This window comes from Amphiura filiformis, chromosome 2 (genome assembly GCF_039555335.1).
Source record: "Amphiura filiformis chromosome 2, Afil_fr2py, whole genome shotgun sequence".
NCBI classification, from domain to species: domain Eukaryota; kingdom Metazoa; phylum Echinodermata; class Ophiuroidea; order Amphilepidida; family Amphiuridae; genus Amphiura; species Amphiura filiformis.
This window is the reverse complement of record NC_092629.1, coordinates 93416324-93437301: the sequence shown is the minus strand read 5'-3', so window position 1 is coordinate 93437301 and position 20978 is coordinate 93416324.

The following is a 20978-nucleotide window of genomic DNA, read 5'->3' as shown; positions in this document are numbered from 1 at the left end:
GCCATCGACATGTACAAGGATAAAATGAAGGAGTTGGGAGAGATTAAGGGGACGCGATCTTTTGTGCCAGGGGATTCACTCTATTATTTTAAAAAGAATATTTGAAGAAGTCAAACAGCCCTAGGAATAAAAACTGTAGTGTAATTCACGCCAGACACAATTTCTTTTCATGACAAAATTAATTTTTGAGAGAGAAAAAATCAGAACTCAGCAGAGATTGAACCCCGGTCGCTGGATTACCGGTCCAAAGCTTTACCACTGTACTACCTACGTTCACAGACTGCATGTACTCGGGCAATCTCAACTTAAGGGATCTAAAATGAGCGTTTATTGCGTTTCGACAGTATTTTTTGTGGGACATGAGAGCACCTCAGACCTATCGAATTGCATTCTGAATACGAAGCATGTCTTTCTGATATCAAATAATTTTCATTTTTTGAAAATCACAATATAATACAAATTTTATGACAAATTATAAAAATTTGATATTTTTCAAATTTTTGATATATAACAGTCCTCGAAGTAAATTATATAAATCTAATGACATATTCTTAAAGTGTATGTAGCAGGGAGGAAAAGCCGACGGTCAATTGAAAATTTTGACCTTTCATATTGAAGATATGGATTTTTTCCCAAAAAGACCTAATTGTTTTTGGTTTTTTTGGAAAAAAAATCCATATCTTCAATACGAAAGGTCAAAATTTTCAATTGATCGTCGTCTTTTCATCCCACCTACATACACTTTAAGTATAAATCATCAGATTTATAAAGTTTACTTCAAGTACTGTTAAATATCAAAAATATCAATTTTTAATGATTTGCCATAAAATGTGTATTAAATTGCGAATTTAAAAAATCAAAATTATTTGATATCAGAATGACATTCTTCGTATTCAGAATGCAATTCGATATGTCTGATGTGCTCTAATGTCCCACAATAAATACTGTCCAAACGTTCATACCCCAGCCCCTAAGTCCACATGATAACTCTCTCATTGTGTCTCAGCGGCCAATTATATATTATTAAATAATGAAGAAGGAGACGGCCTACATGCTTCACCCTAGCAGGGCGTAAGACAATGCGAGACACAAATTAATATATGCGAGGATCGGAAAATAAACGATACAAGCCCGAGAAATTATATAATTATAGGAAGCATATATATAAATAACTAAAACAGTTTTTTTCTTCAATTTTATTAAATTTTCACACAAAAAAATGTTTGAAATGCTCAATTTTGCAAAGAGAACCATAAAAAAAGTAATTTTCACCCAAATTTAAAACTTATTGGTGAAGTTTATCAAAATAAAAAAACGTTTCTTAGATATTTATATCTATTTTTTTTTTTATTAATAAAGAACTATTTTTTTGTTATGTTATCCGAAAGATTTGGGTTAAAAATATATTCTTTCAATTGTCAGTTATGAAGCCCTAGCAGTTTCCACTCCTTCCAGGGTTAAGACAAACCGTAAGTACGCAATATTAACCAAAGTTGTAGGAATGTGAGTGAAAGAAATTTCAAACGTCCTTCAAATTTTGTCGTTTAATCAATATCCTTTTAATATTGCTGTATTAATCAGATACAAGCCAACATTACGATCTCCTTATTAAGGGGGTACTACACCCCTCGGTAAATTTGTGTCAATTTTTGCATTTTTCTCAAAAACTAATAACACAGTGGTAATAAAAGTTATGTATATTATAGGGGCAAGGAATTCAATTACTACACTGGAATTTCAGTGACCCAAAACAAGCGGTTTGTTATTTATGACCAGAAATAAGGTACAGCTAGGATGTACCTCGTTTCCTATCATATATACTGAACCGCTTGTCTTGAGTCACTGAAATGTCAGTGTTATAATTGGATTCCTTGCCCCAATAATATACATAACTTTTGTTACCAGTCTCTCATTGAGCTAAGTGTTAATGTACGTCCTGCTCTTATCTGACGTTTCTGTGAGATAGCACAACACATGTATACAGGACACAGTCACTGTAATCTGTAGAGAAGACAAGTTTGTACAGCGCAAAGTGAGTACGGCTATTTGCGTAAAGAGACCAACCCCACCTTAAACAGGGACGGCGCCGTGAACTCTCAAGACGCTATGATTCTCTATTGCAATACCTAGGACACCGCCAACGTCCACATTGGGTAGAGCATCAACTAGTCAAAATTCAGGTACCAACCCCCGCTGATGACGGAGAAGGGTTTCTCCAAAATATACGGATTAAAAAAAAAGTAAATTTTCAAGACTTTTTTAAACAACTGTAGATATAATTGTTGATATTAGTGTCATCTTAAATTTCATCCTCTGCTCCAAATATCGCTTCATGCAACAATATAAAACTCTTTCAAAAACTCTTTTTTGACAATATTTTACGATCACGAAATACTTTACCTAAGTAATATAAATCTCAGATATCGAGAATGAATTGACAAATCAGAGAGTAATGAGAAAAGTCGTGACATCAGACACGTGATTACAAACTAAATAAAGTCAAAATCTCAAACGTTCATATACATTGTTCTATGAAACTTCATTCAGACGATTCCAAATATCCATACTAATTTCAAAGGTTTTTCATGTATTCACCTAGAGCACTTATAAAACCTACATATTAAGCGTAGCTTCAAATTACATAACTTTGAATTATAAATAAAAGTATAGTTCATATTCAAGGACTTAATTTTTTTATTAAGCGTAGCTTCAAATTACATAGCTTCGAATAATGAATAAAAGTATAGTTCATATTCGAGGACTTAATTTTCAAAATATTGAAAACGTATAAATATTTGCCATCACGAATCGAAATGAAGAAAGAGATATTTATTCTATGAGATATTTTTAAAGCGGTAGACATCCTGCATAATGTCGAAACGTAGAAAGTATTTACATTGATCTTCAAGGAAATGAGCCAAGGAAGTCATTCATTGCATTTATGTTTGCATACGTTAAGTTAAGGCCAAGTTGAGTTAAGGCCAATAATATACCGTAAAACATCGTCTACAAGCATAGTTTTTTTTGATGAAATCTAGATTAGTATGAAACAAGCGTAAACATACCAATACAATAGATTGGTCTTACAATAATCATGATAATACTTGTTTGTATATGCTTGGAACTGTAATTTATTTGCTCAAACTCCATAATGGCACCTAGATTAATTTGGCTTTCGATAGAAGCACTCTATATGCTTGTAGACGAGTATAATAACGAACGTTTTGGACGATTTCCCTCTCCAGAGAAAAATGGTGAACATGGGGAGGAAATACCATCCCTTTTAAAGAACCCATTCCTCTTGTCTGTTAGATTTAAATTTGGTCTCAAAATTTTAGTGTAAACATCGCTAGGTCACACTCCCATCAGTCCCACCTTTAACGCCAAGAGGGCAAGTAGGCTTTCTTTCTCTTTACTTAATTATTCCGGTTGAAATTAACAGAAAACCTCTTCCTCATAGTTATTTCAAAATTAGCCCGTTAATCTGTGGTAAAAAAATGGTTAAATTTGATGAAAATCGTACATTATGGCTTTAAATCTGTTTGGATCACAAGTAATTAGGGAGGAAAATATCTTGTTTCATCTGTTATACATAAGGCGTGATTTACAGGTGTATCTATCAGCATGGAGGCAACATATGGCAGAAAACATCCTCTTCCCATCATGCATTGCTTCAGAGTTTCAATAACCAGTACCGTCTTCATGCTTTCACGTCATTCGGTTGGTCGGCATGACGTCACTCGTGATAGATCGATTCGTTGTTCTTGCCGGGATTTTGCTGTTCAATTTCACGCCCTCTGACAAGATGGGTACTTTACTGTCATACCTGTTGCACTTAATAGGGAAAATCACAAAACATGAAAAACAAAATTAATACCTCTTGATGTAAACATTCCAAAAGTTCGATTTTTATCAGAGATATCTGCTTCAAATAATTATCAAAGAGCGGGGGAGCAGTATTTGTCTGTGCTGAGGATATTCAATTAACTAGAACTGAAAGACCCGGTACAAACCAATTTAGGGATTTTTACAGACGTGAGAGGTGGGTAAGTGCATTACAACAATAAATACAATGGAGCAACCCCGAACGAGAGAATACATGCCAAATTGAAACAATTATTTTGACTGCTGGCTGAAAATGTACAAATAATTTACTGGCCATGTTGATGTTCCATGAACATAATGATGAATAATGACCAAACACTAGTTATGTCAATATGTTATCTATCTCAATGTCGTGTAATGCATTATGGGAATAATTTTCATCTGCTCTGGAGGCTACCATTTTATTAAACCTTCAGTTTCTGCTGAGAGCCTCGCGCACAATGTAATATAAACCGGAGGGTTATATCAAGAATACACCGTCTACAATAGCTCCCCTATAAACATCTGACAAGTTCTGCGCTCTATATTGTACAATATCCAAACATTTGGTAGCTTTGACAGATGGGACTTTCTTGCATGCAATAATCTCTTAAAACAAAACAATAAAACAAAACAATATAAAAGCAACATTTGTCTATTCCCGTTCAAATACCATAATTGTCCACACAGGAAACGTGAATGTGAAATTGGATTCCCTGAATGCCGGTTGACTCCATTTGAAATCTACACCCCCTCCCTTGTGAAGATTGAAATATTGTCTTTCATAGGGGGTGTATGAATTTTAACTGGAATAGCCCAATAGAATATTTGCGATCGTCCTGAACATTTGCCCTGAGTAGTTTTTTCCTACAAGAAGATGAACGCACCATTATATCGTATTGAGGTGTAAAAGCATGACAAAGGGATAACCAGACACGATAATGAATTATTACAATACACCTGTGGTTTCAAACGGTGATAGCCTCGTGCAACGTACATAGGAAAAGGTTTCAATTAAACGTCCCGTATAGGTATTTTTAGAATGCCTGATACAAATGACTTTAGTTACAAGTTCGCCCAACAAGATATTTATAAATACTGATAACATTATGTATATTTAACTCCTCACTCTCAAGGGAAAGGATTGTGATAGCTTGTGATACCGATACACAACGTCATCATCCCTATATCTTCTTGTCAAAAATTGCCGTGATAGTACGGCCAATCCTCTCGTTTTTCAATAGCTACGCATGGCGATTTTGTTCGAGATAGGCCGAGCGACTCAGGCTATCTGTCGTTTTATCTTTTCTGTTTCGGGAGCTCTATTGTTAAGAAACGAAAACGCAAGGGATTATGTGAATTTGTCTGTTCCTTGAATTCATTGTTAAGTTTGAAGTACCAATCAGCTTATTTCAATACAGATGGATGCCTGTTGTACAAGACAAGATTATGGGAACACCCACAGTGTGTGGAAGACCGGTGTTTTTAGTGGTCTAGCGCCCCTTTTGCTGGCCAATGAATGACAAATAATATACATTTAAAATAGATTTGAGTCTGGCAATTTTGCCTAAAGCAATTATCGGATTACCAATCCAATTAGTTTCACTTCAACGCACTTCTTTGGTGTTGCAAATTGCCAAGTTTTAAGGTGTATTTGGGACGAAAATAATTCCCCGTTTCATCTCTACATAAGCATATGACCGATTTTTGTGCGATTACACGAACAAGTATACTTAATATGTATATTTCTACGCTGGGCTATGTTCACGAGCTACTCCCGCCTAGGCTGAAGTACCTATACACCCAACGCAAGTCAATTGAAGCCGTACAATTTATCGCGAATTTACGACCGTAAAATTTAGACACTTCTTTTGTCTAGATTAGCATCAACCCTCTCATCTCAGGTTTTTCATGTCAGAAATTAACATAACTCCCGAAACCGAAACAGAAGTTATCTTCGTTCAACTTTTCTGTAGTCAACAAAAGACTAGAATAAAAGGATTGTTCACACGTACCATGCTAACACTTCAAAATAACAATGAGATCCGAAACCGAAACAGAAAAGATAGAACGACAGTAAGCATAATTATAGTACGACTATCATATGAGATACCATCAAGTTCTATTCTACACATTATTACGATTTGCGCATGCTCTAGTATCCCATATGGTGTTGCTATTACAAGGAAACTCGATTTGTTTTGAGGTAAAACCAAGGTTTTGCTTTAAATACACTAACTTGAAATTAAATACACTAATTAGCGGCCATTACTGTTTGCTCTGGATACATTTGTGCTGCATTTTTGCCGTAACGATTTTTAAATCGAAAGTTAAAATTGTGATATATTTTATTTTGAGAATTACAATTTTATAAAGGAACACATTTATGATCCAGGTGCTTGTAGAATAGAAAATTCGATCACACGTGTATATCACAATGCATATGTAAACTTTCTTTATCTGTGTCAACAATAGAATATTGATCACCAACGGAGTAATGGAGCTTTATGAAAAAAAATATTTATAATAATAGCGTGTTGACACTGTGCGATAGTCGAAGTCGAAGGGTTGTGAGAGATATGATTGCACTATTCCGTTTAACACCACACTATCCCTGTGAAATTTTTGAAAATGAATTTTAAAAGGAATGAATACATGGAGGCAGCTCCATAATGTGAAAGAGAGTGGGCTAATGTGCTAATTTCATTTGAATTTCATACTACCACTGTGCGGAAGATATTTCAAAAATCGTCCACAGTGGGAAGATGGATTTAAATGTTGTAAACTATTACTTGTAAACTTTTAATACCATATATTTACATACATGTAGTTTGGTACTACTAATTTAAAGCCGAACGACGGTTTAGAAAAATGGATGCTAGTACCCAGAAATTGGGCCAATGGATTCTAAACAATGCTACAGCAAACAAAGTCAAGGAATCGATGCATCTGCACCTTAATAGGCTTCAGGGCTCTGTTAACAACGTTTACACAATGTTATTGTGTAAAAGTGCAATACTGTGCAAACGTTGCTACCAGAGTCCTTAACTCTAACCCTACCACAGTGTGAAAACTAACCCTAAACATTGGCAATGTCAATTTTGCTTTTTATGTACATTTGTTTTAGGACGACTATGTTAGCGTTATTTGTTTCTGGTACCTGGGTGGTAATATTTAGTTATATTCATCTTTAAAAAATGGAAACTAATGTTAACACAAACTAAATAGTCTTTGCGACGTTCCGTCGGACTTACTCAATCAACATAAATAAAACTATGAAAAAATAGGTACGTTATTGAAGATTTGTGTCTACAGAGGAATATATTATAGGTAATATAACAAATATGATGCCACAGCATCTATACCTCATCTGTAATTAGAGTTAACAGTTAAATGGATCAAGCTTGATTTATAGTTACATTAATCACTGCGATGGACATCAGTATAATAAGATATACTGACAACAGAAACCTTGCGCAGTGTAAATGCTGAGTGACCGATATAATTAAGGAAGCAACCTTTGGCTCAGAGTGAGATATTTCTGAACGCCCTGAATATGCTTTCTTGTCAGTACAGGGTGATAAAAAAGTTTTCAACTTTTTGATTACTTTTTGCTGATCTTAGATAGGGTCATTTGTAAAAAAATTATGGTTGGAATTCCAAAATCTTTTTGTGGAAGAAAACAGTTTGATCTGGAATTATTCAAACTGTTCAATTGGATAGAAGATTTTTAAACAAACTACTCTACAAATTCATTCTTGTCCGAGCAACTCCTAAATATGCGCATATGCTTTTATACGAAGTTTTACGGTAGCCCATTACCGTTTTTGAAATAACGTTAAGTAAAACGTTTCTTTTAATTAAAACAAATAACTACGTTAAAATAACTTTGCCAATTTAACAAACAAATTGCATCCTTGCCAGCTCCAACAAAATAATATATTCTATATTCAGCTAAGATCATTGCATTTTCCAATACAAAACAGAACCGTGTTGTTTGATCCCACTGCTGGATATGAGAGATTACCAGCTTATTCAAATTAGAGCTGACTCTCATACTTCTTATAATCAGCCCTATTGATGAAAGCGCAACACTATTTTTTTTCAAGTGATACAATAATGCGATTAACATAGTTTTCCCAGTCTCTTACACACTTGCATGTAGTTATCTGGTTACCAATAACATAATAGATAGTTTGTGAAAAGAGGTTTGCAAAATGAAAACCGCTACGGCAACCTCATATAGACAAATCCAACGAGCCAAGTCATGGTCAGGATTTGGTCGGCCATCTTTGGGTCCCCGCAACACCAAAAAGCCGCTTAAAAATGTTAGATTCTTTTGTGTTGTAAACTGTCATCATTCTTTTGTCTACGTGTAACACGGGTGCATTATGTCACATTTTAGGTAATTAGATTGACCCGACGGGGACCCAACTTTGCCAGCCATTAAGGTATAGGAATGCGTGGAATTGGATTCGTCTATAATATCGATTGGATTTCTTGCTCAGTTTTACTTCAACGCAAACGTCTGATTGGTTACTGCACCAACAGCGTCTTATCGCTTGAACTCGGGACATGTGTACCAATGGGCGATCAAAAGAAGGTCATGAGTAAGCTTCCCTTTTGTTTCGTCAAGTGGGTGGTTGGTCACACTTCAAGATACAAGACTCTATGTTAATAGGCGCTTCGTTTGAATATACATGAATAAACTCGCAAGGCGAAGATTATTTTGAGTCAGCGCTAATATCCTAATCATATTATTTTTAAACTAGCTATATATATTAAAATAATATTCTAACGATATTAGGCCTATGTTATTTAATAAAGGCTCAATTAATGTTAGCTTTGTCAACTTCATATTTCCATTTTACAACAAAAAGTGTAATATGAAACACCAATTCTTTCTTTCCCCTGCCTTCCCAATCTCTCACTGCCCTCCTGTTTTCCATCCCTTCCCTTTCCATATCCCCCCTCTTCCCTCCATCTACCCTCGCTCTTCAAACTTTACTCCCACCTAAAATACCAACATACCCCACTCCCATTCGATGACACTCTAGTTTTAACATTCCCAGTAGCGTTGTGAAGGTTTTTCTATTAGGAGGGCGTGGGGAGGCGACTTTCAAACATTGACAAAAATGGGCAAAAAGACCTAAAAACGTAAAATATCACTGTGGCCAGCATCCGTCAGGGGGAGGGTCAAGCAGGAGGGCAAGATGTGTCCCTCTCCCGTGGCTAGCATCACTGCACCCCCAGTCCACTTCTAATGCCCTCATTCTCCTTCTTCCTACCCCCCTTACCAGACGTAACCTATGACGTGTTCCATTAAAAAAATAAGCATCTGCTATACTGTTTCAGAAGTATGCGACACTGCTCGCTCCAGTAAAAACATGCCATTTATACGGGAACTTAATCCATTGCCGTTGAAGTTATCACAGAACGCCATTTGTTTATGTTGTTATCACACACAAAAGTAAATATCAAGCTTGACGTTTGGAACAGTAATGTAATCACTAATTTTCAACAACATGTGTATTTTTACCCAAACTTGTAATATATGAGAAAATGTGTAAACTATTGTTCTTAAATTGACGTATTTTCATTCATTATTTACTGCTCACTATCGATTTTCGCGTTCACCTTGACCTCTAGGGTTTTCATGTCAGAGTGGTTTTTGAATAGATAATCCTCTATAATCCTCTAGACGTTGAAGTTTGTTCTTTTGAACCGCATTCCGCAAACTCTCTAATACTCCAACCAGAAGCAATACATTACCATAATCACCCAATATACTTTTATATTTTGTATATTTTTGTATTTTTATATTAGCATAGTGCTAAAATAATAACCTGTTGCGATGTATAACCCAGCCTGACATAGATTGATAACGCGACACGGTAAAGAATGTATTACAATGCATCTGGGGTTTAAGACGGCGACAGCCTCATAAAATAGTCATGGAAAAATTGCGCTAGGGAACGTCCTGGATAGGTATTTTTAGAATCAAATGTCTTTACTGATCACTACTGACTTTCTAATGACTTCAGTTACAAAAGGAAATCCAGATATATATCTAATACTGATAACTATCTATTTCCCCACAAAGAAAGGAGAACGTTTGTGAAAGGACTTTTGTTTTGATTACTTGGACACTGCTGTCCGCTTTACTATAAATAACTTACATTTAAAAAGTGTCTCAAACACGACGCTACCAAACATGGGCGATTATTATCCCAAGATTGAATCAATTGTTTCGAAACCTGCTACAGCAAAGAAAGTCGAGCAAGAACACCCGCATCATAAAACTAACCATATCCATAAACCTTGTTGTGGATCGCAACGATCTAAGGTCAAAAATACATATTTTATCCAAGTACACTTCAGAATGCACTATTTAACAAAACGCACTGTTTGATTAAGTTAACAAACAATTTTAAGTTATAACGAATTGAAAGGAAAAAGAAAGCATTTCAAAAGTGACACATTAACAGCTATTTCCTCCTTCAGGGTGATTCCTGCAAGCGATTCAAATAGGCTCATTATAGCGTGACAGATAAACACTCACTCGCCGTGGTCATAATAGTCTGTAATTGTTTTATTCAAATTGGCACTGATAATTTGAGAAAATGAAGTCGCATATCGTGCCTAATGAGGTATTAAAATACGCAGAACACTCTCCATCTATTGACTACTTCATTTAATAAGTTTATTATCTTCACCTTTGTTTTAATTGTTCGGATACTCTTTGTGCCCGGTATGTATACAATGCAAGGACCGTCGTGTGTAACATATTTTCCAATCCATAAATACTTTTGCAAAATCCTTTAGCAAAAGTGGATTAATTTAGACTGTAGGCTGTATTTTGCGCCTGATAAATGATTTTAATTATTATTAATTATTATTATTAGACTAAAAACAACAACAAACAAACAAAAAACACACACGAACAACTAAGTGGAAACAAGTATTGCATGGCAACGAATATCATGGCATAGAAAATTTTATAAAATATCTACTGCGTCCGGTGATTAGGGTTTTGAGTTAGGGATAGAGGTTACGGTTAAAGTTAGAGGATGTGGTTAGATTTATGGTTAGGGTTATGACCAAGGTTGTAGGATATCTGTAGGACTAGGGTCATTATTAACTAAATGTGAAAACTCATGGCCACACCTATTTTAGCATTAAATGTGATACTTTTGCGCATACCTCTCGGTTGGTAGCGGATCAGCTGAACGACTTTGCAGTTTTGCCTGCCTTTGGAACTTCTCACCGTACACCACTGATAAGTATACACTAATACATACTCCAGCACCGACACATCGAAACCAAATTTAGGCATGCAATAACACGGACAGATTACTTCTAGGAGCCTGTCCCACGGACCGGTTTTTTTTTTCTTCTTTTTTTTTGCTGAATTTAGAATAATGATGATAACATGATGTATGACATGGACTGATAACTAGACCCGATACAGCTTGGGTTGAAAACTTTGACAGACGCATAAAATATTCACAGGAAAGGATTCGAGTGAAAGTCCAATATAGGTATTTTTAGAATCAAATTTCTTTGCTGAATACTTATGACTGCCTGATACAAATGACTTAAGTTGCAAGTTCGCCCAACAGGTGATCTAGATATTTATCTAAACTGATAACCTATATCCCGCCCAACTGTCAAGGGGAAGGTTGTAGTCTGCATTGTATATTGATAACCTACAGCCTGTCTCAAAAAAAATTGTGCAAGTGATAAGCGCCCTCTGTGGCAATTAGAAAATACCGTTGTGACATAATGCTTACATCAACGTCAAGGACACAGTCTTAGCTCTCAGATGCCGTTTGTTCTGTTCAATTTGCTTGTTTCAATCTCGAGATATGTTTATTTAACAACGGAAGGGTAAAATCATAATTGTGCCACTTTTACTAGGGAAGAGAGCTGTACATGTAGATCATTAATAGCTGATGTTGATGCGTCTAATGCGCTCCTCCCTTCGGGGCTCGTGTATTAGACGCATCAACATCAGCGCGCGTGCATTATTTCGTCTAATCAGCCAATTTCATTGTCCCCGTAGTCAAAGGCCAAGCATATGATACCTTTTATTTCACTGCTATTCACCATTGGAATTTAAGTTGGCCAAATAAATCAAAGAAATTGGGAATTTGCCGCAATTCAAATGTGCTGTCAAGAATCACCTTTCTGAAGAGGCTTGGTTAGCTGAGCGTGATATTATGCATCACGTAAATTATTAGCCCCCCTTTTTCTGCTCGTTTTGTTTTTCCTCTTTGGTATGTATTGCTTGTCCTCCTGCCTTAATCATTGCTGCTGCTGTTTTTTTTATTTTGACTTACAAGGAACCCAATGGAATCTTCAGAAGGCTTTTTGGGCTATATCCTTGGTACTCCTTGGTATATCTTTTATTATCACTTCGTGCAATAGTTTTTTCTGATACCCTGAATTACGTACATGTACAATAGATTTTAAAGTATTTTATCCATAATGTGCAATCTATTGTATTTTCTTTTTGTTTGCAATATTTGATGTGTATTGAGTGCTAAATAAAATGAAATAATAATGAAACACTTAATTGTTGGTCCAAAGTTTATAAAAGTACACATATTTCGAATGGCAAACACTTGATAATTCAATCTGTGGCGTCAAAAGTTGGTCAATATTTTCAGTTTGATGTTTGGTTTTGATAACAAAAATGTATGTTATTAAAACGTTTTAATAACCTCTATGCAATCCGACATTTATGCCTTTTTTGTAAAACGTGTGCTTGTTGGGACACGACCCGTACGGTATTTATAGAACTCTGTAGAAAGGGTTAGGTGCATAATATTATGCGTCAACTTACGAATTCCATCGGCAAGTTATTATAGCGAGTGAAATCACACCACACTGAAAACTTATATTGGTCAGCTTGACTAACGTAAAGTTAGTCCAGATGGTGCCCATCTTGACTAACGTAAGGCTAGTCAAGCCTGCTTGACTAACGTGCTTGACTAACTTTGACGTTAGTCGAGCAGGCTTGACTAACCTGCCTGACTAGCTTGGACGTTAGTCAAGCCTGCTTGACTAACCTTACGTTAGTCGCTCGACTAGTTTATGACTAACTTTACGTTAGTCCAGATGGTGTCCATTTTGACTAACCTAACGTTAGTCAAGCGGTCCTAAGCTAGTCAGGCAGCTGCTTGACTAGCTTGCTTGACTAACGTGCTGCAAACCACGTTACTGGTAAAAAAAGGAAAAAAGAGACAAATGTGGAATTTTATCTTGTCTGGTGGGATTTATTCTCATAATTTTGCGTTTTGAAACTGATATGTTACTTGAAGAAAATCCTCTTACCTGGTTATCATGATTACAACAAATTTATGACCACTTACCTTCTTTGGGAATTGAACTCGGACCTAGAGATTACAAACCCTCTACACTCACCACTAGACCACGGAGGCACTTACTACTCGTGAAACTTATTATCAGTACTTATCATGTTTAGTATGCTTACCTTAGATTTTAAACTCTGTAATCGCTTGTGAATAATCTAAAATATCCCTAAATTACATTAAAAAACATCAGAAAGCTCTTACAAATATAAACAGTATAATCTTGTTAAACAATATTGCTAGTGCCAGGTTGTCAATCCCAAACTTTCCATTCCGACAATATTTTTAACTATAACTGCATGGGGCAGTCATTTCAAAGCAATTTCCTATGTGTTGAACATGCATGTTCAAAGCGGTTGCGCAATTTAGTATTGCGAAATGAAAGGTACGAAAGTCATTGGCTTGACCAACCTAAGGTTAGTCAAGCCGGCTTGACTAACCTAAAGCTAGTCAAGCCGGCTTGACTAACCTAAAGCTAGTCAAGCCGGTTTGCATCTTCAAGTTAGTCAAGCCATCGATATTGTAAGTTAGTCAAGCACCGCATTACACGTTAGTCAAGCAGGCTTGACTAGCTTATCAAAATTTCAAGTTGGTCCAGCAGGCTTGACTAGCTTGAGATACGGGCTTGACTAACGTTAGGTTGGTCAGGCGGGCTGGACTAACCTGCTTGACTAGCTTTAAGTTAGTCAAGCAACTGCCTGACTAGTTTAAGTTTTCAGTGCATGGATTTCGACGTTATCCCGATGAATGACAAAAACACGTGATGAAATAGGTAGAACACTGAATCTAAATTTCAGTATAATATTTAATTTTGCAACTCATAACTAGACAAATTGTCACAACATAAAACCACTCCACTACGTGTTGTGGTAGACGTGGAAAGAATTCGCGTAGTGATATATGAATGATTGATAAATTGAAAGAAAATAGCGCCATAACAATAATGTGCGGGGTAACATTTTCACCGATAAATTAGTAATGAACTCTTTTTAGTTTTGCTTTGAGGACAGGCCGCTGATATAAAAATAGAATTACAACATGGGTGCGGGTAAGGTCATGTCTTGGTATAGATTAAAAAATTAAATAGGGCCTGAAAAAAAGAGGGACTATTTTCTTTTAGGACATCTGAAAAGATGCTTTAAAATCACTGCGAAATACCAAACTATACTAATAAATGTGTAAATTTCATCGTAACATGCGGAAGAAACAACATGTTTTCCCGGGCTTGTTTTCTATCATTAGTTTACATTTCTGATATGCCTGGTGAAAAGTTTTCCAAAATATATTCGCTTGGCATAGATGTTTGCACCGTAGTGGTACTTTCCCCTCGGGTCCCAACTAAAAGAGATGGTTTTTATTCTTTATACTTCAATGGCTTAAAACAAGAAAAGTCTCAGGTCCACGTTAGTTGAAATTCTGGTTAGAATTTTAAGTATGACACAATTGTTCTTAAAATATGAAAATATATTCGGTTGAGAGTCCCCGAATTAAAATATATTGATGTTCTTTGCATTACATAATATACGGCCCACAACCTACGAGTATAAGTTCCCCCCTAATACATGTTAGTATAAGTCAAAAATATTGCTTTACACATGTGGACCAATTTATAGCGTCACCCGTTATTGCGTTCACTCACAATGGTTAATTGTGTAAGAAAAGAGGCCGTTTTAAAGTTGCACCTGGGTCCATATCATTCATGTTTTCTTTAACAAACAAATGAATAGACCTGGCCTACTTTATAGAGCTGACTCCTATGGACTAAGACTAACTTTTAACGCTGTTTAAAACGGTCTCTTTTTACATAATGAACCATTGTGACTGAACGCAATGACGTGTGACGCTATAATTTGGTCCATATGTATAAAACAAATGCGGCTATCCATAGCTTTTTACACCTTTGCATTTTGGCAAATAAGTTTCGATTTATTTTAAAAAGCATTAAGGTTATACAGAGAAACGTATAAAAACGTATAAAAGACGTATAAAGTTGTTCTCTAAAACCGCGTTTTCTCAGCAATCAAATATCGCAGTGAGTCAAATGTTGGTGCATAGATGTATCTTTACATTGTTTTTGTGTGTTTATACAAATTGTTACAATCCGTTTGAAAATCCTTCGTTTAAATCATTTTTACGCACCATGTTCAAAAGATCAAAAACGCGTTCCATGCAGTTTTTTTTCAAATGTTCGCTCCGTATAAAACCACGCCGAGTGATTATTTTTTTCTTTTTTGTATTGTACTACAAATCGACCAAAGAAATAATGTTGCCATGGGGAAGAACAAAATACAGTACCGATTAAATTTTATTAGCCCATTTTGGGAACAATTTTCGAGAATCTTGTACCACAAAACACTGTTTTGTTACATTATCGATATCTGGATTGTGGAACGGTAATTTTGATTTCTAACTGCCTACATTATTTCTCAAATGTCTGTCGCTTACTTTACCATTTGAATTTCACTCCAAATTTAAGCTACTTTTGCAAAAAGCGAGGTTTTTCGCCATCGATACCTCCGACATTGACAGCGGTAACAAGCTTGTTTATCATAAGAGCCTATTATGCACTATTCCATAAGTATCAGTTTGAGATCAATAATTTTCATGTGCCCCAGTGGCTCAATCGGTTAGCGCGTCGGATTTACGCTCTGCTATATAATACTATAGTTTTGAGCTGGACAATTTTGGTACGTGTTTGAGTCCCTATGTGGTCCATTCCATTTAGTTTAGTTTATTTTTCTCTCACTTTTTTTTCTTTTTTCTTGTTCGTTTCTTTCTTTCTGACTGCAGCGATTGATTGTTTTTGCCCGGTTTTTTTTTCATTATATAATACAGCAATTTTTAGGCCTATACTAGTCTATAAAATAGGCGCGGCCTATGAATATATTTTTACAAATTAGATTAACAAAATATTGGTTGTTGGTTTTGTTATTATTGTTGTAGTTATTGTTGTATATATTGCATAATCAGGGTATGCATATGCCTACTAGGCCTGTTATAGCCTATAGAAGCATTGCGACAGATATCATCCAGGATAATTTTAAAAACTGAAAATTTAGAAAATCCAAAGGAAAATTGCTGAAAACGGCTGCCCACAATCACCCCCCCATCAGCCCATATGGTCCTATCATGGTCGCCCCTCCCTATCCCTGCAACATATAGTATAGCTCACGAGCCGCGGTTTGTCCGTGCCCTAGTTCAGATTGATACACTATTGAACGCGTGAGTTCATTCTTTTCTGCATGGCTGTTTCCATTATTAACTTACGCCCCTCTGGATTCAAGCCTTGAAAATCAATTGTATTTAACCTTAAGGGGGGAACTTATAAGTTGTGGACCCTATAGTATGACTGTATTGTTGGTGTGAATTACGTACATGTACAATAGATTTTAAAGTATTTTATCCATAATGTGCAATCTATTGTATTTTCTTTTTGTTTGCAATATTTGATGTGTATTGAGTGCTAAATAAAATGAAATAATAATGAAACACTTAATTGTTGGTCCAAAGTTTATAAAAGTACACATATTTCGAATGGCAAACACTTGATAATTCAATCTGTGGCGTCAAAAGTTGGTCAATATTTTCAGTTTGATGTTTGGTTTTGATAACAAAAATGTATGTTATTAAAACGTTTTAATAACCTCTATGCAATCCGACATTTATGCCTTTTTTGTAAAACGTGTGCTTGTTGGGACACGACCCGTACGGTATTTATAGAACTCTGTAGAAAGGGTTAGGTGCATAATATTATGCGTCAACTTACGAATTCCATCGGCAAGTTATTATAGCGAGTGAAATCACACCATGGATTTCGACGTTATCCCGATGAATGACAAAAACACGTGATGAAATAGGTAGAACACTGAATCTAAATTTCAGTATAATATTTAATTTTGCAACTCATAACTAGACAAATTGTCACAACATAAAACCACTCCACTACGTGTTGTGGTAGACGTGGAAAGAATTCGCGTAGTGATATATGAATGATTGATAAATTGAAAGAAAATAGCGCCATAACAATAATGTGCGGGGTAACATTTTCACCGATAAATTAGTAATGAACTCTTTTTAGTTTTGCTTTGAGGACAGGCCGCTGATATAAAAATAGAATTACAACATGGGTGCGGGTAAGGTCATGTCTTGGTATAGATTAAAAAATTGAATAGGGCCTGAAAAAAAGAGGGACTATTTTCTTTTAGGACATCTGAAAAGATGCTTTAAAATCACTGCGAAATACCAAACTATACTAATAAATGTGTAAATTTCATCGTAACATGCGGAAGAAACAACATGTTTTCCCGGGCTTGTTTTCTATCATTAGTTTACATTTCTGATATGCCTGGTGAAAAGTTTTCCAAAATATATTCGCTTGGCATAGATGTTTGCACCGTAGTGGTACTTTCCCCTCGGGTCCCAACTAAAAGAGATGGTTTTTATTCTTTATACTTCAATGGTTTAAAACAAGAAAAGTCTCAGGTCCACGTTAGTTGAAATTCTGGTTAGAATTTTAAGTATGACACAATTGTTCTTAAAATATGAAAATATATTCGGTTGAGAGTCCCCGAATTAAAATATATTGATGTTCTTTGCATTACATAATATACGGCCCACAACTTACGAGTATAAGTTCCCCCCTAATACATGTTAGTATAAGTCAAAAATATTGCTTTACACATGTGGACCAATTTATAGCGTCACCCGTTATTGCGTTCACTCACAATGGTTAATTGTGTAAGAAAAGAGGCCGTTTTAAAAGTTGCACCTGGGTCCATATCATTCATGTTTTCTTTAACAAACAAATGAATAGACCTGGCCTACTTTATAGAGCTGACTCCTATGGACTAAGACTAACTTTTAACGCTGTTTAAAACGGTCTCTTTTTACATAATGAACCATTGTGACTGAACGCAATGACATGTGACGCTATAATTTTGTCCATATGTATAAAACAAATGCGGCTATCCATAGCTTTTTACACCTTTGCATTTTGGCAAATAAGTTTCGATTTATTTTAAAAAGCATTAAGGTTATACAGAGAAACGTATAAAAAACGTATAAAAGACGTATAAAGTTGTTCTCTAAAACCGCGTTTTCTCAGCAATCAAATATCGCAGTGAGTCAAATGTTGGTGCATAGATGTATCTTTACATTGTTTTTGTGTGTTTATACAAATTTTTACAATCCGTTTGAAAATCCTTCGTTTAAATCATTTTTACGCACCATGTTCAAAAGATCAAAAACGCGTTCCATGCAGTTTTTTTCAAATGTTCGCTCCGTATAAAACCACGCCGAGTGATTATTTTCTTTTTTTTGTATTGTACTACAAATCGACCAAAGAAATAATGTTGCCATGGGGAAGAACAAAATACAGTACCGATTAAATTTTATTAGCCCATTTTTGGGAACAATTTTCGAGAATCTTGTACCACAAAACACTGTTTTGTTACATTATCGATATCTGGATTGTGGAACGGTAATTTTGATTTCTAACTGCCTACATTATTTCTCAAATGTCTGTCGCTTACTTTACCATTTGAATTTCACTCCAAATTTAAGCTACTTTTGCAAAAAGCGAGGTTTTTCGCCATCGATACCTCCGACATTGACAGCGGTAACAAGCTTGTTTATCATAAGAGCCTATTATGCACTATTCCATAAGTATCAGTTTGAGATCAATCATTGTCATGTGCCCCAGTGGCTCAATCGGTTAGCGCGTCGGATTTACGCTCTGCTATATAATACTATAGTTTTGAGATGGACAATTTTGGTACGTGTTTGAGTCCCTATGTGGTCCATTCCATTTAGTTTAGTTTATTTTTCTCTCACTTTTTTTTCTTTTTTCTTGTTCGTTTCTTTCTTTCTGACTGCAGCGATTGATTGTTTTTGCCCGGTTTTTTTTTTTCATTATATAATACAGCAATTTTAGGCCTATACTAGTCTATAAAATAGGCGCGGCCTATGAATATATTTTTACAAATTAGATTAACAAAATATTGGTTGTTGGTTTTGTTATTATTGTTGTAGTTATTGTTGTATATATTGCATAATCAGGGTATGCATATGCCTACTAGGCCTGTTATAGCCTATAGAAGCATTGCGACAGATATCATCCAGGATAATTTTAAAAACTGAAAATTTAGAAAATCCAAAGGAAAATTGCTGAAAACGGCTGCCCACAATCACCCCCCCATCAGCCCATATGGTCCTATCATGGTCGCCCCTCCCTATCCCTGCAACATATAGTATAGCTCACGAGCCGCGGTTTGTCCGTGCCCTAGTTCAGATTGATACACTATTGAACGCGTGAGTTCATTCTTTTCTGCATGGCTGTTTCCATTATTAACTTACGCCCCTCTGGATTCAAGCCTTGAAAATCAATTGTATTTAACCTTAAGGGGGGAACTTATAAGTTGTGGACCCTATAGTATGACTGTATTGTTGGTGTGAGAGTGTGTGAGTAGATCACTTCAGGTTTGGTTTATATCTCAGCAACACTTTATATTCTGATGCACACTACTCCACGCCATACATAAATTCTCCCAGTCACATTTCCCCAATATGAAATTTAAAAAAAGTTAAAATTTCATTTTAATTTTACTTCTTTTAAAGTTTGGCAGAGGCGGGGTTCGAACTCACGGCGCACCACACCGCTTTGGATATGCTCTATGAGCCTAGCGCCTTAGACCACTCGGCCACTTGTCGTGATGGAATCCATTTGAAACTTATTTGAAGATATAATCGCAACTTCAATATAGGCCTACCATGTGACAAGCAAAAGCAGAAAACGTACCATATTTTGGAATTTTATTTGCCTAAAACCATTAATGTGTATTAATAGCGCTCAATTGTTGTTAATCCGACAATAAACATGATAAATGCGCGTCTATATGGACAATACATTATATCGATTTTGACATGTGCTCGCACGGTGTCAGTACATTTCCATGGTCAGTAAAATACTGTAGAGGAACATACCATTTTTCTTGTATGTCGTTCGATGTTTTTATCAATTACATAAAAAATCCATTTTAGACCCCAAATGTTTTTTCAGGAAATAAAAGATTAGATTACCATAAAAACGAAACAGTAATCTTTTGCCGGGTCTAATGTTATTTATACATAGAATTTTCAACGTTTTTCTATCCTTATTCTAAAAATATTTTGGCGTATATAAAATTGAAATAAAATTCTCTGCCTCATAAACGACATCAAATGTGCCACAATTGGGTATCACGAATCGTTATATATGATGTGCAGTTAATATTCATATTTTCTTTTATACAGAGGATGCTTCAGTTTTGACAGGAAAAATATTTTCTTGAAAACCCTCTCACTCGGTTATTTCAAAACGGTAACCACGCTTCCCTAGAATGTGCAATAATTTAGCATTAAAATTTTTCTTATTCTAACAGCAAGCGTTTCTAGAATGAATTTTGGCGAAATGTGGTGTAATTATGATGCGCAGTTGTAATATAAATAGTGTGTGTCAAGTTTGCTTCTTCAGAAGTATGAATGTTTCAAAACCATAAATAAATCTTTTAATATTTTAAAGCCGGTTTCAGTCTCGGGTGGGATTTTGGTCGATTAAGATTGTTTATAGCGCGAATCAACACCAGGTTGGCATGAGATAACCTATTGAGGGGCCAAGTACTAAGCCCTCAGATTTTTTTGTTCAACAAAATTATTAAATAAAAATGAAAAAATTGTGTTCAAATTTTTTGAGGTTGCGCA